At 36.2% G+C, this 20,513-nt stretch overlaps 1 protein-coding gene across 17 annotated transcripts in view; it reads right to left on the reverse strand.

The window, feature by feature from the left end:
- The window catches only part of RBFOX1 (RNA binding fox-1 homolog 1), a 748,795-nt gene that overhangs the window by 368,421 nt on the left and 359,861 nt on the right, over positions 1 to 20,513 (reverse strand). For 4 of the 17 annotated variants that reach the window (XM_046900796.1, XM_046900806.1, XM_046900802.1 and 1 more), the window contains one exon: positions 9,956 to 10,100. The exons of the other annotated variants lie outside the window; for them this stretch is intronic. The gene's annotated coding sequence lies outside the window, so the exon portion shown is untranslated. The remainder of the gene's footprint in view (positions 1 to 9,955; positions 10,101 to 20,513) is intronic. 17 annotated transcript variants of the gene reach the window in all.

Consider the following 20,513-nt stretch of genomic DNA (forward strand, 5'->3'; position numbering starts at 1 on the left):
CAAAATTAAATTCTGCACATGGATGTTAAAGAACAACCCCATGAGAAACCTTATCTATATTTAGTATTCAAATAAATATTCCTTTGGTACACAAAAGACCAGCTACAGTATACTTTAATTTCCCTGCATAGCACAATCTGTATTATAAGGAATAATCAGAAGGCAAAGACACTGTATTAAAAAGAATAAATGGACACTGCGAAGAACATAATTGAAAATACTGTGATGCTAAAGAAATAACCAGCATAAAGTATGTTATCTTCGAATGCAAACACTACCAGACCAAGACCTGCTCATTACATGTATTACACTGTTTACTGCTGCATAAATCATTTTCTTGCATCACGAGCATACAGTTAATACCAGAATTTATTCTTGTAAAATCTTGTAACTTTGGGGAAATGGATGTTAAGTCTCTGCGCGGAAAAATTAATGCAGTTTGTGGCATGAATACCTATTAAGCGATAAACTCTGAAGCTAGTGTAAATACAGAATGAAGTCAGACATATTAATTAATATCTGAGTATCAGGTATTGCTAACAGCTTCTGAAATGAATGCTATGATTTGCTATTTCGTATATTTAAAAAAAATAAATTAACAGAGACAACAACTGAAAACTCTAGGCCAAGAACACATAATGAAATGAAGTAAATCTCTATTTTTCATACAAGAAATTCCTATATTTTAATCAGAAAAAATGAATACCAGCCTGTTAAGGTGCGAATTACATATACCAAATACATATAACATCTTGAAAAAATATTTCAAAGAGGAAGAGAAGGCTGAAAATAAGGACATCAGTGCACATGGTCATGCATTTTCAGACAGCTATTCAAACCAGTTATGCTACAGATTGCCACTACAGATATCATCTGTGTGTTATCAGTAAACATCTGGAAGGTTACTTGCTGTACCTGTGTGCTGATAAAAATAAGTCACTATCATTCAGTTGTTAATGCTTGACAAATAACTAAAAAACCCCACCAAAACACAGCTTTTATCTGGCAGATAAAATTATTAGCTGAAGAGGTCCTTATAAAAGGAACTGGCTTGAGAAACGAGATATTGCCAGGTCAGCAAGAAGCCAATGAATTGACAAATACCTAAACTTTCATTTGTCCATGTCTTCAGAGTTACTCTCTTAAGTAATAGAAAATTAAACTTTGTAGTGATACAAAGAAAAAGGATACAGAAACAGAAAATAGGTTAATTTATTTGAAACTACTCAAAACATATTGCTATTCTGGACAATTAACCTAATACATTAGTCATCAACAGATTTATTAGGAAAGTTTAATTTTATTAATCTGCAAATAAAATAGAAAATTCTTAGGATTTTCAACATTAACTACAGCTAGCATTCAACAACTGCCTTTAACTGAGATTTAGTAAGTATAGTCCATGCCTGTACATTTACAGTTACTTTATATAAACATTCTTGTCAATAAAATCTGATTGGAAAAAAAAAAGAAAAGAAAAATGTGAACAGTATGAAGTAAGCTCACTAGGACAGTCAGCTTTCATGCATCACTCCACTTGAAATTTTGGTGGATGGCTTCATTATTTATGAAACGTATCTGCACTACTTGTCTTTACATCTTGGGAGAGAATTGCGAGGATATAAATGAAAGATGCAAATTAATCACTGGAATCCACAGTGATGTTCAGAAGGAAGCAGGCCTCTAAATGTCATCAATGTCTTTTAAATTATCCTTTCTATTTTGTACATTAAATGCAACGGTAAGTTCCGTGCTCACACAAAAAAATCACAAATCAAAACACCAGTATGGTACCCTTTGTCACATTTATCAACTTGTTCTGTAATAAATCTTTTTTGTGGAGCATAGGTTGCCTTTACTGCACTAATTTATCAAACAGTGGACCCCTTAGGTGATGTTCTTCTAAGGCATATCAAAGGCATGGAGGAATTATGCCTTCACGAAGTTTAGAGAGAGAACTTCACACACTAAGATCACTGATGCTTTATAAATATATCCAAGAACAGAAGTGGTTTTCTGTTTTGTTTTGCTTTTGAATACTTTGAATGAGTCCCACAGAGAAAAGACCTGTGTGTCCAAACTCAGAATGGTCTCACTTTTGTGGCACATGCTTGACCTGTGCTCTGCAATAGGACTAACAGTTCCTGGGAGCATTTCTATTGCAGGCAGATTTTAAAGAGCTGTAAACCAAACGTCACAAGGAACATATTTTATGATATATTTTTTTCCCCCCACATGGCAATGTTCAGTAGAATAATAGGCTGTACAAATGGGTAGAATGTCTGGTGCCACAAACGAATCCCTTCTCAAAGCTGCTGATGCTGGTAATGTAAAAATCATTTTTTCTGCTCTGTACTGTAAATCTTACATACCAAAGGCAATAACTTTCTTTCACTTACAGCAGCAGAATTGCAAAGGAACAATACTGAGATGAGTTATTGTAGAGTTAGAAATGTAAAGAATGTCTTTAGAATGTAAAGCAAGTCTTGTAGCTACCAGCTGAAGCTGAACTACAGTTCTTGGTGCTTAATGATCACAGGTATCCAGATGATACGCTTCAGATTGGAGTACAAAAGAGATGGGGGAAGACTGTGTAAACGCTTCTCTCCTGCTTGGACCTAAAGATTATTACATAATCACTTCCAACAACTTTCCAGTTGTCACTATGTTAGTAAGAAACAGTAACGTAAGTACAGTAAGTAATGCCTTTAATTATCTGCAATTAATAGTAGATTACCCTGAAACATTCATTTAAAAGAAAACAATACCATGACAAATTGCTGTGCCAAACATAGTAGTGTTGAGAACAAAATACACCCGAAAGTGAGAACTAAGTGAGCAGGATCTAATAACAACACTGGCTATATTTAGCCTCATATGCTGCCATTAACAAGAAGGATACTCAAATTAAAATTTCTCATGTTTCTATTCAATGACGTAATACTGTAGGCTATTGCAAATCATGAACTTTTCTAGGATTCAAGTCCAACCTCCAAGTGTTACTTGGCAATTCATTACTCTTAATGACTTACACCCCAGGAGTCCAGCTATCATGCACAAGAACAGGAATCCCATCATGGGAGCGGGAAAGTAATGCTCCAGGAGCTTCCCTCCCACCAGCACAGACTGCATACCTTCATGAGTTAGAAACTTGGGTGCTACTGCTCCACATCAGTGACGTTGGGCCACAGCTAAATATAGCTCATTAGTAATGTGAAGTGTCCCAAAACTTTGAGCATTATAATGGTATGATTTGGAAATTTTGCTTTTATTTTCAAATACAAGGTAGCTCTGAATACCACTGCTCAACTTAGGAACAGTCCTTGGGAGGACTTCTTTTGAAAGAATCAAAATTATTTTCCTCCATGTGGAAATCTATCTTGTAGGCCTTACAAATACTGATCTTATCTCCCAGTTTGTTCAGAGTTTTCAAGTGAAAAAGTGAGGGACAAAACCAAAGTTTCTTTCAGCCTCTGTAGCATTAGCATCCTAAAGGAAGGTGTTTTATTCTGTACAATGCCCACACCTAATAGCTACACAGGGAAGGCAGGGGCATACTGCCTTAATCTCCTTTCCTAAACAGCTTAACTAACTATAGAAGATGCAGTGTCTAGCATTCAATAATTACTCACTCAGTGCATTTACTGGTTCTAAGAATGCATTACAAGGGCTGTCAATAAAATTTAATCAGCAATATATTTTTAGTGGCAGTGTTACAGCTTGCTGCAAGAAAACCTTTTTTCTCCAAGAATTTTTAAAGCTTCCCCCCCCCCCCCCCCCCCCCAAAAAAAAGAAAGAAAAAAAAGAAAAAACAAAACCTTGACACTTTGTAATGAAGGACATCTAGAGATTAACATATCAGGGCGTCCATTAGGGCAGTGTATTCTCACTCACGTTACCTTGGACAAGTAAGTCTCATTTAAAATATTCTTCGCTTTTCTCTTAAGAAAATGAATGGTCATTGGCAAAAATTGGGTGCAGCTGGCAAAGTTAAACTTTTTTCACCCTTTAATGAAACTACGGTAATGGTCTTACTGCCCTAAAAATAGAGAAGTAGAAGGAAATATTTAAACTTATGTATAGGCACGTGCATGCATGCACACCTATGCTCATTTTGCAAACTATATGTCATGTTCTTTAATGTCCTCCGTGATAACAAGCTTGAGACTGCAGCTTCAAGATTCTATTGTATCTATATGTTCTGAAGTAATTTTAATGACACACTGCATACAATTGTTATGCATGGAAGAGCTGCTGCCAACATTTCTTTGAGACTTTGTGATGAGCTATCTGAAGGTGAGCTATGCTGACAGAGTTTCAGGTCAGAGTTTATGAGATAGAGACATCTTTTGCTATATATACATGAAAGATCTCAATACTGTATCTTTCTACAATAAAAAATAACCTATTTTTCTTCTTCATATAGCAATACATTTCTTCACTTTCCTACTGTATCTTAACCCAAACTGAAAGGAGAAAAAATTGTACCTACAAGTTTTCTTATATCTATCTGTAGCTCTATATACAGGGAGGAAAACATTTTGCTACCTATATTTGGTGTTTGCGGTGCAGCACAGGATAAATCTAACTACTCTATTTGTAAATAATTTCAACATCATGTTATAATATACATGGCTAAAATGATAACTAAAGAGCGTAATGCAAAATGTCCATTTCATTCTCATTTGCATGCAAGTAACGCTCAAGTAATGCAAGTGTGATGTTACAGCCTGTGCATTCAGTACAGTATGGTAAGACATTGGAAACAATTCTTTTGCACCTTGCAATTCTCTCACACCTGAACAGATTTTGCAGAACTTATTTCATTACAATTTACAATGAAGTAAATATGCAGAATTACTCAACGTCATTGTAGACTGCAGATTATTGCCTTTCCTCACTTTTATTTCCAGAAATTCTATGCTGTTTTGCTTATTTTTTTCATCATTTTAGCCAAGTATGCACCTGATGAGAATGGTTGAAGCATACATCATTGAACGTACTTTCTTCAGCCATTTATTATTTTGTTCTAGTCTTATCAAAATTACCATAAAACTACTGGTGCATCCCTGAGACTAAAGCTGCAGGAGATCAATGCACTGCTTCTGCTGTTGTTCGCCCTGAATTTTGGATATATTTAACTAGGGTCTGTTGTGGATGGGTTTTTTTTTGTTTGTTTGTCTTTTTCCCCTTGGCTTTCTTGGTTGTCCTTGAATCATAGCAACTCTGACCTCCCCTGGATTTGTCCCTCTGCAAGGTCCCTGCTGCAGAATGGCTGCATCACTAAGAGTGAAAGCTAAGGCTGTGCAATGCAAGAAGTGTAGTAATACCAGGGGAAGTGCAGGTGAAAACCATTAGTTTACAGAGTAAGAACTGAAATGGAAAAAGGAGAAAAAAATGAAAGAAGTACAGAAGGGTAAAAAAGTCAAACAAACAAACAAATAACAAACCAGGAAGAAATTTGTGAGCATATAAGCATTGGAAAAATAATTAAAAAAAAAGGAACAATGTCTTCATGTTCTGTGTTGTTATGTCAGATTAAACGCAATCTAGTCTAGCGAAATCAAGGTCCAAACAACCTCATTATTTTTCAATCAGCTAGTCTTCAAGTTTAGCAAATTTTCAAGCCTGGGATTAGTTTATGTGATAAATCGATTTTTAGTGTTATATGATGTAAAAGCCATTCTGTTCTGCTAACTACCTGAAACACTGAGATCAATTTTGGGAGTAAAACATCAATTACCTCACTTACGGAGAGAGGATAAACAGCAATTAAAAGGGTAGCTAATGCTTCTCTGCATTAGGTTACTTGTCTCGTTTGTCAGTATATCATATCAATTGCTTGATTTCTAATTTTGTACGGAGACTAGAATTCAGGCCTTTTGCATCCCTGTTAGATATATGCTGAGACAAGGTTGTCTCCTATTACACAAAAATTCCTAAAGTGTCTCAAACAGCACATGTCACTACAAGCATTAATTATTTTCCATTGGGTTAAGATACTAAAAATTTTCTTTCAACCTGGGCTTAGATACACTGTAATTTCAGTCATGGACCAATAAATACAAATAACAGTACTTCTGGTATCCAGTGTCCATTATGACATAAAGAAGTGAGTCTTGAGAAGTGAGAACTAAGCACCTCTACTTAAAATACAGCCTTTGCCTTATATCTGCAGCATAGCATGAGGGTCTCCCAGTGTTTAAAGTTAGGAAGATTGTGTGCTATTCCTGAAAGCCTAAAAACAACTACAAAGAGGAGGAAGCGCACAGAAGGAAAACACTGTTTCCAAACATCAAGCTGTGTAGCCAAAGTTGAAAAGGGCAACATACAGTGATGACTTTGGTCAAAATCAGCAAAGGTACAGAGACAGCAAAGCTGTTACGTCACCAAGTAAGCAACCAAACAGGTATTGCTACATACCTCGAGCTGTCTATGAGTGTGCTGAAAAAAATGTTTGGCCATTAGAATAGCAATGTCAACAGCAATGGAAAATTCTACAGAGAGAGCTCAACTTGGTAACCCCAACAGATCCCAAGAGCTTTTTGTTATCTCATTCTCCTCTCCTTCAGTTACTGAGACATTTTCACACTGCTTTTCAAGGAGCTAAGCCTTCTGTGTCCACAATGCAGGCCCCTGGCTAGAACTCCCAGAACCTGGAGCTACCAGGCAGCAATCCCAACAGGCTGTGCTAGAGCAGACCTCAAGTCAGGGAGAACCTGTGGCATTAGAGCAGGCATACGGTAAAGCTCTGTCCATGTTTAGAGTGTTATAAAACATTGCTTTTGTTCTAAATAAAGACAAAATATTTTGAAATATCAGAATCTTCCATGAAATGCAATTGCCCTTTTCTCTATTCCCTCAGTCTCTGTGCTCACCGTGTCTGTCTGATTCTTGATATGTGAAGATTTCTGCTCTATTAAGAAGGGGGAAACCTAGAATCTAAGCATCCCAACTATACATAAAGAGGACAGGTTATGGACACATACTGACAAATGACACATACATTCTGCTCAGCATATGCTCTGCATTCCAGTAAGCTGCAATAATTTGTTGAAATTAATATGCAGTATTCTTTAGTAAATAAAACCAGACTAAAAATACATTATGGATTTTTTTTTTTCTCTGAAGCCTTTCACTTGATTCCCAAAACACTGTAATTCAAATGTTTGCATTCAGCAGGCAGGAGACTTGTGGCTTAGAACTCTGAAAGAGGAAATAAAAACACCTTTCATCTGCCCACATTGGGCATCCAGCAGTAGTGAGACTGCCTTCTACCTGCAGGGAAAAAATGCCTTGATTTTAGGAAAACAACAATACGCAGGCATCCATTAAACTTTGTTTTTTCTTACTCTCATTTTCAGTTATTTGACTCCTGGAGCTGAATCTTCTGAGTAAGCAGTATTCTATAACATTTTATAGTGTGTGTGTGTGTACGCACACGTGCTTGTCTGTATGTTTCGCATTCTAAGACTTGGGCCAACATGGATTTTATTTCCTCTTTGTATTTTATAGTTCTTAGACTGCAGTAATTTTTTCTTAAGCCATGTCTGGATTTAAGTATGCAAGCCAGGACAGAAAGGTACTGAATCTACAGTGTGCCATAAATCTGAATTATTTGCTATTTATTTATTTATTTTACTGTTACAGTTTGTGGGGAGAGAACTGCGTGTTTAGTTTATGTTTCAACTCCTTCTAAAAACGAAGGCAAATTTTGCAACACCACAAACAGGCACACACTGCTGGTCTGGTCTCTCCTTGCACCTTACCAGCTGGTTTTGGGGGGGGTTGTTTTAATTTATGGGAGCAATAATTTATGCCACCATCTGTCTTAAGGAAAACTAAAACACCAAAAAAAAAAACAATCACCAAAAACACAAAACCATACAAAACAAAACAAAACCAACAAAACAATAAAACAATGCAAAACACACACAAACACAAAAACCCCATTTTGCTCAAAGCCCATCAAAAGCATAAACAAAATATGGGAAAAAATCAAACTCATAACCAATACAGTGGAAAGGGGATTGAGTGGAACTTTAAATAAAGCAAGGATTGAGTTCAGTATTTTCAATAGCTTTGCTATCACGTTCTAAATATCCATTCCCCTGAGAAAAAAATGACGTTTCTGCAGTGACGGGGAAGGACAGTGAGTCTCTTTTCTTTTTATTTGATACTTCTGATTATTTAAGATAAATATGCTTGCTGTACATGTTATACTCCAACTTTGGAAACAAGGAAAGCCCAAGGCCCACACAGCAGAAGAGATCCTCTTCATATCTAGGTTATATAGAGTCTCTCTCTGATGTCTGGATGCATTTTCACTATATTTTACTCCTCACAGTGCCTAATAACCAGGTTGTAAAAGTTTCATGTTGCTTGTGGGAGGGAAGGAACACATGAATAGTGCCTTGCCAGACATACGAGAAATTCCCATTCTTACTTCAATTTGGTAGTCAGCTGTTATAAAGTCAGGAATCCCTGATCAGCTTTGATCAGGATGAAATAGTTGAAACCTTCCTAAAACTGGTATGTGGTTTCCTGAAAGAACTTCTGGCATCCAGCCTCTTCTTGCAGAAACTAAACTGATTTGATGTGGAATATAAAATAATGCATGCTAATGGAGCTGGAATGATTTTAAGCCTAGCACTAGGTGCTGGAAGTTTCCTCTTTTCCCCCTTAATGAGCACTCTCAACTTGAACATTAAAAGCAGCCTAGTCCATTCTCTGTACATTTAGAGTACTCATCACTGCTGATGCGTGCTGGTGAACAGAACTCATGGGCTGGCTCATTTATGTGCTTCAAAAGCCCACATCTGGGTCATTTGAGCATTGCCACCTGCATGATTTCAGTTAAAAATGAATTTAAAAAAATGGACAGTTTTAAGTCTTTGTGTACTATTGTTGATGATCTTGAGATGATTTCCTGGTGTTTACTGCACAACTTTCACAAAGACCCAAGTTTGTCCACTGTGATCACCAGCCAAATGTAATCACGTACATGTTTTAATACGGTATTGAGATAAAGATACACAAACCACCTATATTGAATTTTAAAGACAACTCATAATAGAAATAAGTAGTACAGAAAAGCCATAAACATGGAAGATAATACACTGAGATTAAGAAACAAAGCCTAAATTTCGAAAGCAGAGTGATTCTGCTGTTAAACAACAAAAAGGCTGAATGACCACTCAACAACCATTTATGTCAGCCAAATATACTACTTTGCCTAGACTATAAAAGAAACATTGCATTCTGTTGAGCTTTATTGCTCTCAAAATGTTAAGAACACTTTATCTTCTTGTTTTCAGGACTCTGAATTTAAGACAAATGCGGTAAATCATGGGAGGGGAAAAGATTTCCCCTTAATAATCTAGATCATGTTAATTGATCTCAGTAGAGTCCCCCATTGCAAGACTATTTCCATTAGCTCACTGATTTCTGTATTTGGATGATCTTGCCCCTGCTAATTATAGATGAACCAATACCCCTCCCTATCCCTAGAGGAAAACATTAGCACCTTCTTTTCAAACACTTAGAATTCTTTAAGTACTTCCAAGCCTGTAATATCTTTTAGGGTCACCTGCTGCCTTAAAACTTATACTTCAAGATCGTTCAGTAAAAATTACAAAAGTTAATGACACTGAAAGCTGAAACTGTATTTTCTAGATAGAGCAGGCAAATGGAACAGCCATATTCTCATGGAAGAAGCAGTTTCTGAGCATGCTTTTTCTCCTCTCCAGTCCTATTAGTAATGCACAAGATTTTAGCTATAGTTTAAACCACAAATAAGACAAATATTATGGAATGATCTACAAAGATATGTACAGCCATTTAATTTAATACATTAAACTGCTAAGAGCAAAGCAAAGTATTTGCATAAGTTCTTCTGTTATGAATATACTTGGATATTAACATCACAAATGATTGGTGGCATCTAGCTACTTACTTCTTTGAGTGAAGAAACACATACATGTATTGCTGCAGTCAGCTTATTGGTCGATGTCTTCAGGCTAACAGTTACTACTTCAATCCTAACAAAGTGTCTTCATTTGCCTTAATGTTGACTTTTTGCCTCAAATAACAGCTCTAATCTGTAAGAGAGGGGGAAAAACACCTCAACTCTTCTACTTAGACATTACAGAATTATTCATAGCAGCTTGCAGGTCTACTGGGATTACTCAAAACTTGAAAAGAAATCCAATATTTCTATTCTAATACTGCCTGTACAGATTTCCAGCAATTATAAAACACACTGTTCAGTACTTTCTTTAAAATAGGCTGGCTTGAAATTAATTGTCCCAGAAAGAAATAAGATTTAGTTGTTCTCATTTACTGCTGTAACGTAACTTGAATACAATTTCCCTGTATGGAAGTAATTTCTTAGTGGTAAAAAAATAATAATAATAAAAAAAAACAAAGTCTCAAGGAAAGTGAGAGTGTTCCAAAACAATTATGTATCACCACACAGTTTGGACTCCTTCAGTTATTATTTTTATGATGGGGAGGCGTCAAGCTAAGTGTTATGAGTTTATGCAATTAGTAATGCATTTAGAAATTATACATCACACCATTAATTTCTCACAGATACAGTTGCTATTAAGATCTAGTTAAGGTATTAAAGTATTATATTTACAACTTTTTCTTGTTGTTGATGTTACGCTACAGTATTTTTCAGTAAAAAATTCAAGAACATTGATTCTATTTTCTTCTTAAAGAGAAACAAAAATACACAAAAGTACAGTACAGTAATACGGGATTGTAGGTTTGTTTTTCTTGTGTGTGTGTGTGTGGTATTTAGTCTTTTCAACAAAGGGTTTTAACAAAAACATCCTCGAATCTTGCCACTTTCCAGTGCAGGAAAGCAAACGAAGAGAAAGTGATCAGGACTCACTGGACTACCACCTGTGTGGTACTACCTTGAATCATTCTGAAAGTAGTTTAACAGGAAGTAGGAACTCAAGAAAACTAAATTCAGACTAAACTAAAACTTGATCAGTTCAACATAAAGCAACTTCTATGAATACACTTTTTAAATGTGAAATCAACTGTAACATTTGCAGTTTATATTTGATAAATGTACAGTTTCCTCTTTACTTCCTGTAGCTTCACCTTCCCCAGGTGGCTGAGCATATTCAACAGAATGCTGTATATTAACCAACAAAATTATCAGCTATAATAAATCAATTCATGATATAACTCTTGATAAACAAGACTCCTGGCTCTTTCACGTAATGCCATTTTTTGGAAGCCAAACTGAAATGAAACAAGGGCCCTATTCTGCTGAGACTTATCTGTTCTCACAAGCAGATAGAGCATGGAATTTCTGTGGATGATATCCAGATTACTTCATTCAAATTCTAAAATATTCCTTGGAACTCCTTTATAAATATACAGAACTGACACGGTCTTCATGGTCAGTTTATGGCTAAATTTCCTGCTATGATAGGCCACATGCAGCTTGGTGACCACAGACTCTAACAGCCTTCCCTTTCAGCTCACTTAAGCAGGCTGAAAACTCATGTAAGTGTACTTATGTACTTCACTTTTCAATACCATTCTTAATCACATTATATTGAAAAACCTTGAAATATTTAGAAGTTTTACAAGAAACCATCTTCTCAATTTTCTCTCTACTTTCCCATTGTAACCATGGGAGTGATTTGGTTTTGTTCTTTAATTCCCATAGGTGTAAATTTTAGAGAGGAAAAATAAAAGCCCTGCACAAATACTGGCTGTCTGAAATAGATGATGCAAGCTGAAGGCTTAGAGTGCTGGATTTTCTGCACTAGGGCATAGAAGTACTGATCACACTTGCCCATACTGATCACACTTGCCCATTCTTCTTCTGGAGCTGACTGCTCTAGGATCAAGGAAGTTAAAGCAAGACGTGTAGGGCTCCTAATCTGCCACAGGTATTGTAACCAGCTTAATTTAACATATATGAAAATCCTTTTGTCTATTTGTTATTTGCTTATACAGTGGTTACTTAATTTCATTCTGTCAGCAACTCCTTTCAAGTAAAAAAAAAAAAAAAGCAAAAAAAAAAAACAACAAAGCAAGCATAGAAAAGTTATTCTGTTTATGAAAAGAACACTTCCACATTTCTACTTTTCTGTTTAGAAATGGTGGATTATTGAAAAGCCCCAAGAACTAAGTAATATCAAAACTTCAACTTATACATGGTTTTTTGCATCTGAAAAGTGGTAATTTCATATACTTCAAACAAACAAACAAAAAATCTATCCAGTACTAGAATTATAGCAGTCAGTGATTCCCAGATGGTAAAACAGAATGATCTATAGATATGTTCAGGTACTTCCACAGTGGTTAGGAAGTCATCCACTTCCCTTTCTGTAATCACTCAAAACCACATGTAAGCAGTACTTTGTACTCTAATGTTGAGCTGCTCTGAGAGCTGTTATTTCTTTTCAAAAAGAAATAAAAAAAGTCGAGAAATGTTGTTGAGAAGGGATGAACTAAAGGAAAAAAAAAAAAAAACAAAACACAACACAATCCTGTCTTCACTCTTTCCTCTAAATTTTCCCTTTTATGTACAAGAGAAAGCAATCCCATGCAGCATCTCAGCAGCTGGTTCTGCCCCATGAGAGAGCAGCACTGCACAGCAGGTGTTCCAAGTACGCACTCTTCCCAGGTGCTCCTGTCTGCTCAGCACCACCTTACAGCATCTCCCACACCGATGAGAAGGTAAAGCCAATGCCAACATTAAATCAAAATGACAATGGGTAATCTTATGTAGGTAAATTTAATTACTAAGGTTTCATTATTAAATTTAATTACTAAGGTTTCATTATTAAAGTAATGCTAAAAAAAAATAAATCAATACTTAAATACTAACTGAAAAACTTTAAGCTCCTTAACGTGAAAAATGCCATATTTCAGAGAGAATTTTGTTTGATTGGTTGTTTTATTTAGGTAGATGACAGCTGAGTCCTAATTTCAGCTGCAGGTCAAGTCATTGCTATTTACTAAAAACATAACTCTTCCTCCAGTCAACACATTAGACTGAGCACATTAAAATTAGTATCCATAGGCAGCTACAGAAGGTGACTAAATTTCAGCTCTCTAAGGGTCTGTTAAGTATATTATTTTTCCCACCGTGTCTTTGAGCCTGCATGAAGTCTTATTGATTTCCAGCACGGGAAACCAGAGGCACTCAGGTCAGCAAAGGGTCCTTCCTCCTTGTAACTGAGAGATCAGTTTATAAATTGTTTAAATGTTCTAATTTAATATATGTGCAAAATACCTAGTTAATCTTCATAGTTTGCTTTGATTCAAATACAAAGTTTCACATTAATTAAAGGTTTATTTTTCTTAATGCACACAAGCTGCAGTGTTTGAGTGCCACTAAGCTTAGTGTTTAATCAGGAAAACTACCATGGCATTGGCTGATTGGGCTGGCTCAACTGCTGCCTGCTCAACTTTTCCCCATAATTGCAGGATATACTTTATTGTGACAGGGCCTGAACAGTGGAATTCCAATACGCTATACATCAGGTTCTCCATTATTGGATTAGCTAGATGTGGCATCATTACCGCTGCACTTTCATGCCTATCATTGATTGCATCGTTCCTTCTATTTCACAATTAATGCAAGCCAGCTGGATTGATCAATCTTCTGATGAGTTTGGGCCACAGTCAATACATTCTTATGGCTCTGTACTACTGATCTGTATGTTTTATAGCTGTGCCTAAGGATTTGTCATTCTGGCTAGAGATTTTCTGGTTTCTTAGATACTTCTGCTTGCACCCTGCTACCTAAGTCACAAAGTATTTATGAATTACTCATGTAACAAGAAAAAAATGAGAGAGCAAAAGAGTCACTAAATTCATCATTGGAAAGAATTCTTTTTGAAATGACACTGTTGATGGGCTCAGCACCGACTGCTCTGGCAGCTGAATGCTGCACTTTAAAACTCTTCGTTTCCAAAGAAACTCAGTGGTTTCATGAGACCACAGCTATTTTCATTCCTTGCTCAGGCATGTCAGCACATTCATGAGACATGTAAACACGTTAATAACTCCATTTTTAAGAGTTTGCTAACACTGCAATACTCACTATGTTCGAAAAGTTACTCTTCATCTCAAGTGTAGAAAAATTTGCAGGAAAGTCTCTCCCCAAAAGAGGAGGGAGAATTAAATGTTGGGAGGTGGGGAGAAATAGCTAGTCACAACATTTGCTGATGCCTCTCTGCTGTTACCCTACATCAAATGTATAACCATCCACACTTGAAAATTTTCTCTAGAGAATCACAGAATCACTCAGGCTGGAAAAGACCTCCAGGATCATCGAAGTCCAACCACCAATCCACACCGTGCTCACTAACCCACACCCCTACATGAAATAATACTGAGTTACTATATTTTCTAATGAAACAGCTATAGGTGAAAGTGCAATATTGTACAGCCTCTGATTTTTTCTTCATTTTTTAAAAAAGAAATGTATTTTCTTGGATGCTACCAGATATACCTGTATTGATGCTTCTATATTTTTTTAATGCCTACCAAGAAATAATTCATTTGAGGCTGAAAAACAAACAAACAAAACAAAATAACAAGAAATTGAAAGTTCTTGCATGAAAATGTAACTAATGGTACACTAGCATTAGTAGCATCTACATCCTAGCCTGATAGACATTATGAGAAGCTTCACTATACCAAATTTAAATAAGAAAATGAATGAACTAAATTTGGTTAGAGAGTGAAGAATTCTAATCAATATATTCAAACTAGAGTTTGGACTTTCTGGACTAATTCACACATTACACAGAGAATGCCCTCATTAAATCAAGAATAATTGCTTTTTCTCATCACTCTGTCTCATCTAGTTGCCAATGCCAATAGAGTGACAACTGCAAGGTACTGGCAATAGCAATTGCACTGATTTTCTCACAGTTATACCAGATTTCATTTTTTTCTTTTCCTTGGGAAATCTAAATTTAGAGATAAAAGGAATTGATAACCAAACCAGTTAAATTTCTTCTAGTTAGAAAAGCAAAATAACCTCTGAAACAAGTTTCTGGTAAGCCATGAAATTATATCTGTTAAAAAGAGAAAGAAACGCATGACTTGACAGTTGAAAATGTTCTGTTAAATATAAAATGTATTTGATTCACAACATGCAGCATTTCCTTAAACACTCTGGCTTTAAGGAGAGCAACCATCTGAGATTATCCAAACATAATTCATTTTCACTGAAAGTGTTCTACCTGAACAATGTTTCTTGTATAGTTTGGAATGTAAAGGATAGAGCTTGTGCCTTAAACTTGGGCAATATAACATTGGACCATTATACAGCCACCAAAAACACTTCTAAAAGTAAGACAGAAATATTGGTGTTTTGACAATGGTTTTAATAACACAAAAATCCCTGCTAGTAGTCACAGTTTTTCTCCTTTAAGAGTAATGTGAATGGAGAAACAGGCTCAGTAATTTAGTCTATTTAAGTTTCAAATTAGTTCATGAATCTCTATTTAGGCTACCTACGTATATGGCCTGGTTTTCAGAAATGCAGAGCACAGCAAAACTTAGCAAGACACTGCTTGAATGTTCTCACATCTTTGAAAAAATCAGGCCATTATATTTAGATGCCTAATTACAAGTGCAAGATTTGAATGAATTCAAAATTTTTGCCTAGATGAGCATATATTGCACCAGTTTTCTTTTTTCTTTTTTTTTTTTTTTTTTTTACTTGCTTTAAGACAAGTTACAGTAGGTAGCTTATATTCAGGTAAAAGTGAAAAAATACATAACTAATCATATATTCCAATCTTATTTTTATTACAGTTTTAAAGAAAATGAAGCATGGATAAATATAAGGGTAAACAAATTGACATCCTAATCGATCCTATTGCCAAAAGATCTACACTAAGCTTAGAAATCGGTTACCATTCAGCTTCAGAAAATTGGGAAATAAGATAATAAAGAGAAATATTCCTAAAAGCCAAGTAATGATGACGGCGTGTTTGGAAAGAAGAACCTTCCATCTCAGATTCCTTTGTTTTCATTTACGTGACATTATACCTCACAGCAAATTGGAGCAAATCCCAAGTTTTACAACTGCAAGATTGAAAACGAAATTTTTAATGTAAATTCAAAGTTCAATTTTGGGGGAAAATACCTCCGCTATTAAAAGAATGGTTACCATTTACCATTGCTGCGCTTTCTCCAATTTTCTTACCCTTTCTTTTCTTCACATCCTTAGGAGGGAAACAGCTGCTGGCTTTATTCTATATATTCACCAAATGAGATAGTTGACTCTGGGCAGAGCTACACACTGAGCTGTGATGCGGCTGATGTTGCTACCTGAATGCCCAATGGGAGTACAAAGGCTAGTGTTGCTAGAGCATCTCCTGGCTTTCTTATGTAGTTTCATTTTAAAGAAATAATATGCTATGTACATGTAGTGGTACTGTATAGATCTTTTTATGTATGCTTGCCCAGAACAGCTAAACTTATTAAAAAGCTCAGTGAGTATGAGAGGCCAAACTGTTTTAATAATCTAAACATGAAATTAACTGCTTTCATGTTGGTCATTAAAACAGACTAACTGTTAATGTTGATGTCTCTATTTTTATCACGTATTGCTCTGTACGTTTATGGCAGGAGGAAACACAATTATTTGTTAGCTTTGCTGTGTTGTTCTTTTTTTAATATTTTAACGCGATCGAACATTTAACAACACTGCAGTATATGCGAAAACAGTAAAACACTGCAGCGCATCATGAATTTAAATGGATGTGATTTCAGTAGCTTCCAAAAAAGTTAGCCAAACTGAAATTCTGTCCTCTATTACTGAATTTGTAAACAAAACAAGCAACAAAATCTTCCTGTGGACATCATTTCTATTTTGGCCTTTAGAGTAGAACAAATGAACAATATGCTTGCTTTCTAATTGCCAAAGGGAGTTACAGGAAAGGAATACTGTAGGCAAAAGAATGTACATTACATATAAAAGAAATGACCCCCAAGGCCTAATCTGGGCTTTTTTTTCTATGTCTTTGCACAGGCTAAATGCATTGTCAGAATGCACGCATGTGCAGCTTCAGCAAACATAATACATATCTCACCTTCAGTTCCTACCTCCAAAATATGCTTATCACCTTTTCAAAGAATACAACTCAAGTAATTTATGAGGTGATACACATAAATGCTCCAAGCACTGGAAAATGCAGCTTTCAAATAATACAGAGGAACTTATGTCTCTTAGGACTTTAAAGGCATTGCCAAGTTCTCCTTTGCAGAGGTATAGTATAAATACTATAAAGTGCAGTAGAGAGCACTAAGTAATCTATACTTCCTTCTGAATTATAGATGTAATCAAAATGAGCAAGCACACAACATCAGTCTTCACTATCCTTGCCTTACCATGGAATTTAAGGTGAATCTTCAGTTTTCGTTCCTTGTCTTATATGCAGTTTCCACTGTTTACCTAAGAGTTTCTGAGTTTCATAACATAGAATAAAATGCCATAAAAAACAAAGGTATAAACCTGGGTGTCTCTCTCAAAGATAGTATAAAATGTAATAAAACAACATATAAACCTGGGTGTTTCTCTCAGAAGGCGTTGTTTCCACCAACCTTTTTTTTTTTTTTTTTTTATTACAGCCTGAACTTATACTTCATTGCTTATGTTTTAACATAATTTTTAATATTTACTTAACATCTTTCTAAAGACAGTGCCAGTGTCATTAAATCAGAAAATGGAAGTCTGCTACAGAAGCCATAATCATTACAGCTTAACCTAAAACTGCTAATGTAGGCTTTTCTTCTAATTTTGCAGAGAGAAATGCAGTTTCTTGTGGCTCACTGATCCTGACAATACCCTCAGACCAACTCCCATGATTCCCTCATCACGGGCAGATATCATTTCAACAGATGTCAAGAACAGCTAAGTGCACTTAGGCCTATTTGTTAAATTCCTAGGGGGAGGTAGATTGGTGAAATTCATCCTGTAATTAAACCGCATATTTCTTTCAAGCTGCCTCTTCCCTCTCCTCTTCATAATCTCTCTGCCTCGCATCAAATCATTTAGGCACTTATTGGCTACAATCAATACAATATGAGATACATTAATTTAGTCCCTAGGAGATTTGCTGGGAATAGGCGGTATTGCTCCGCAAGCATTCAGAAATGTTCATGCAAGCATGCTATCAACTGCAGCGGTATAGCACTTATAGTCAGCATAGGCAGATTTATGACAACTCCATACTGTGTGCCCACAGGTCTGGTCTGCAGCCAAACATACATAAATTGGATTGAATCGGGAAACGCTAAATATATTACCTAATGCACACAAATGCTAAATAGTGAAAATCACTGCAAAGAGTCAGAATGGGTGAACAGAATCTCAAACAAAAGCTCAAGCTTTCCATATGCTCCAACACCCTTTGTGCCTTGCTACGTACAGTGAAATTAGAATTGGAAAGAAATGTTAACAAGAGCTCTCATTTACAGGTATGAATTTCAAAGAAACCTCTTTCACCTATGTTGTCTTTTAACCGGCACATCCTCTTCCTATTGCATTGTTTGGGTTTGCATTTGTCTTCACAGAAGGGAAACAGGATGAACCTGTCATTTTTTTTCCTTTTTTTTCTTTTTTCTTCTTTTTTTTTTTTTTTTTTTTTAGAAGGAGAAAAGTAATTCTGCAACAATGCTACATTTCATTTTTTAAGGACATACTGTTGCAATTTTGTTTAAAAGCAAACATACAAACCAACTCCCTAACTCCTAGAGACTCAGAAATGTTTTATAATAAAACAGTATTAAATGTTTCTTAAATCCTTAGGACGTAACACATTGGGAAAGTATTAATATGTACACCATGCAATATGTCACTAATCAAAATTATATTTGTAACAGTAATGACAACTAGAATCTGCACATACACACATAAAATAGATTACTAATGAGGTAGACTAGGAAAATAAGAAAAAATACAATATCCAAAACTTAATTAGGTTATTTTGCTGGAACTGCAAAACCACAATCTATCAATCAAAGAAAACACTGTATGCAATTATATGTATTTAATTTTTAAATTAGAAGCCTAATCAGGAAGCCTTTTTCTTCACTTTTAAAATGGGCATTTTTCTCAGTGACAAATTCTAATTCAGACTGTGCTTTACCATCTATTTAAGCTCTTTTCTTTTGGAGGCATGACGAAAGCTTCATGGTGAGGTTACTACTTCTCCTGTTTGCCCTTCTGTTTATTAATAACAAACTCTAAGAGGAATGCATCTCACTTTGTCAATGGAAATGGTCCAAAAACAGTCTTTGTAGATAGAAAGTATCTCAACAATGTATATTTAAAAAAAATAATCCACTCTCAGGTCCATTCAGACAGTTTAAAGCCAACCACTTGGATACACACCTGCAATTCCTACTGATCCTACAATCATTTGTTTCAAAATACGTCAGAGAACATGTAACTGCTTTCAGAAATAAACACTAAAGCAGACAGGATAAATGCAGAGTTTGGCGCCTCAGAGACTTACCTGGATGTTCTGTGAGGCCTTATCGAGTATCATACACAGGGTTACATTCTCTCCCACTGTTTCTCATTTCCCATTGTTTCCACAGCATTTTACTACAAAGCACTTCTTGCTTCTTTTACAGTGCTGGGTACAATAGTGGAATTTGACATCTTCTTACGTAAGCCAAAATATGAGTGCCCTGGCAGCCCAAAGGGCCGACCATCCCCGGGTGCCCCAGCACTGCCATCAGCTGCAGGAAGGGATTGTCCTGCTCTGCACGGCCTCACCTCAAGCACTGGGTGCAGCTTGAGCACCACAATATAAGAAGGCCATAAAACTATAGGAGAGCCACCTAAGGAGGGCTACAAAGCAAGTGAAGGGTCTGGAGAGCAAGGTGTGTGAGGGACAGTTGTGGTTCCTGCATTTGTTCAGTGCAGAGTAGAGTGGGCTGAGGAGAGGCATCATGGCAGCTGCAGCTCCTCACAGGGAGCGGAGGGCAGAGCTGAGCTCTGATCTCTGGGAACAGAGACAAGGCCTGAGGGAACGGCGTGGAGCTGTCAGGGGAGGGCTACAGAAAGGTTCTGTACTGCAGGAGAGTGGGCACAGAACAAGATGCCAGGTCAGTGGGTACAGCTCCACATTGCCAGAACTCATGCAGACATAGGGTTTGAATTTTTGGAGGTGCTGTGTGGAGCTGGGAGTTGGATTAGAGAGATTCTTCCTCAACTTGATCAATAGGATATATTGTGGAAGCATAACTTTGTGAAGAACTCCACGGAATTATCTCATTAAGTGAATTTATTACAAGAATATACGTTATTCTAGGGTAGTAGGAACAACTATTACATGCATAAAATAATTACAAGCTGCCTTTTAAAGTTACAGCACACAATTTTGTGATGTTTTATGCATGCTCTTTATTTTCCATGTAACAGGCAAGTTCCCAACCTCGTGTCAACCCCCACTGTGAGAGCTGGGCAGCTCTCTTGCATACCTCAGGTCCAGCAGACA

This window comes from Gallus gallus, chromosome 14 (assembly GCF_016699485.2).
Source record: "Gallus gallus isolate bGalGal1 chromosome 14, bGalGal1.mat.broiler.GRCg7b, whole genome shotgun sequence".
NCBI lineage: Eukaryota > Metazoa > Chordata > Aves > Galliformes > Phasianidae > Gallus > Gallus gallus.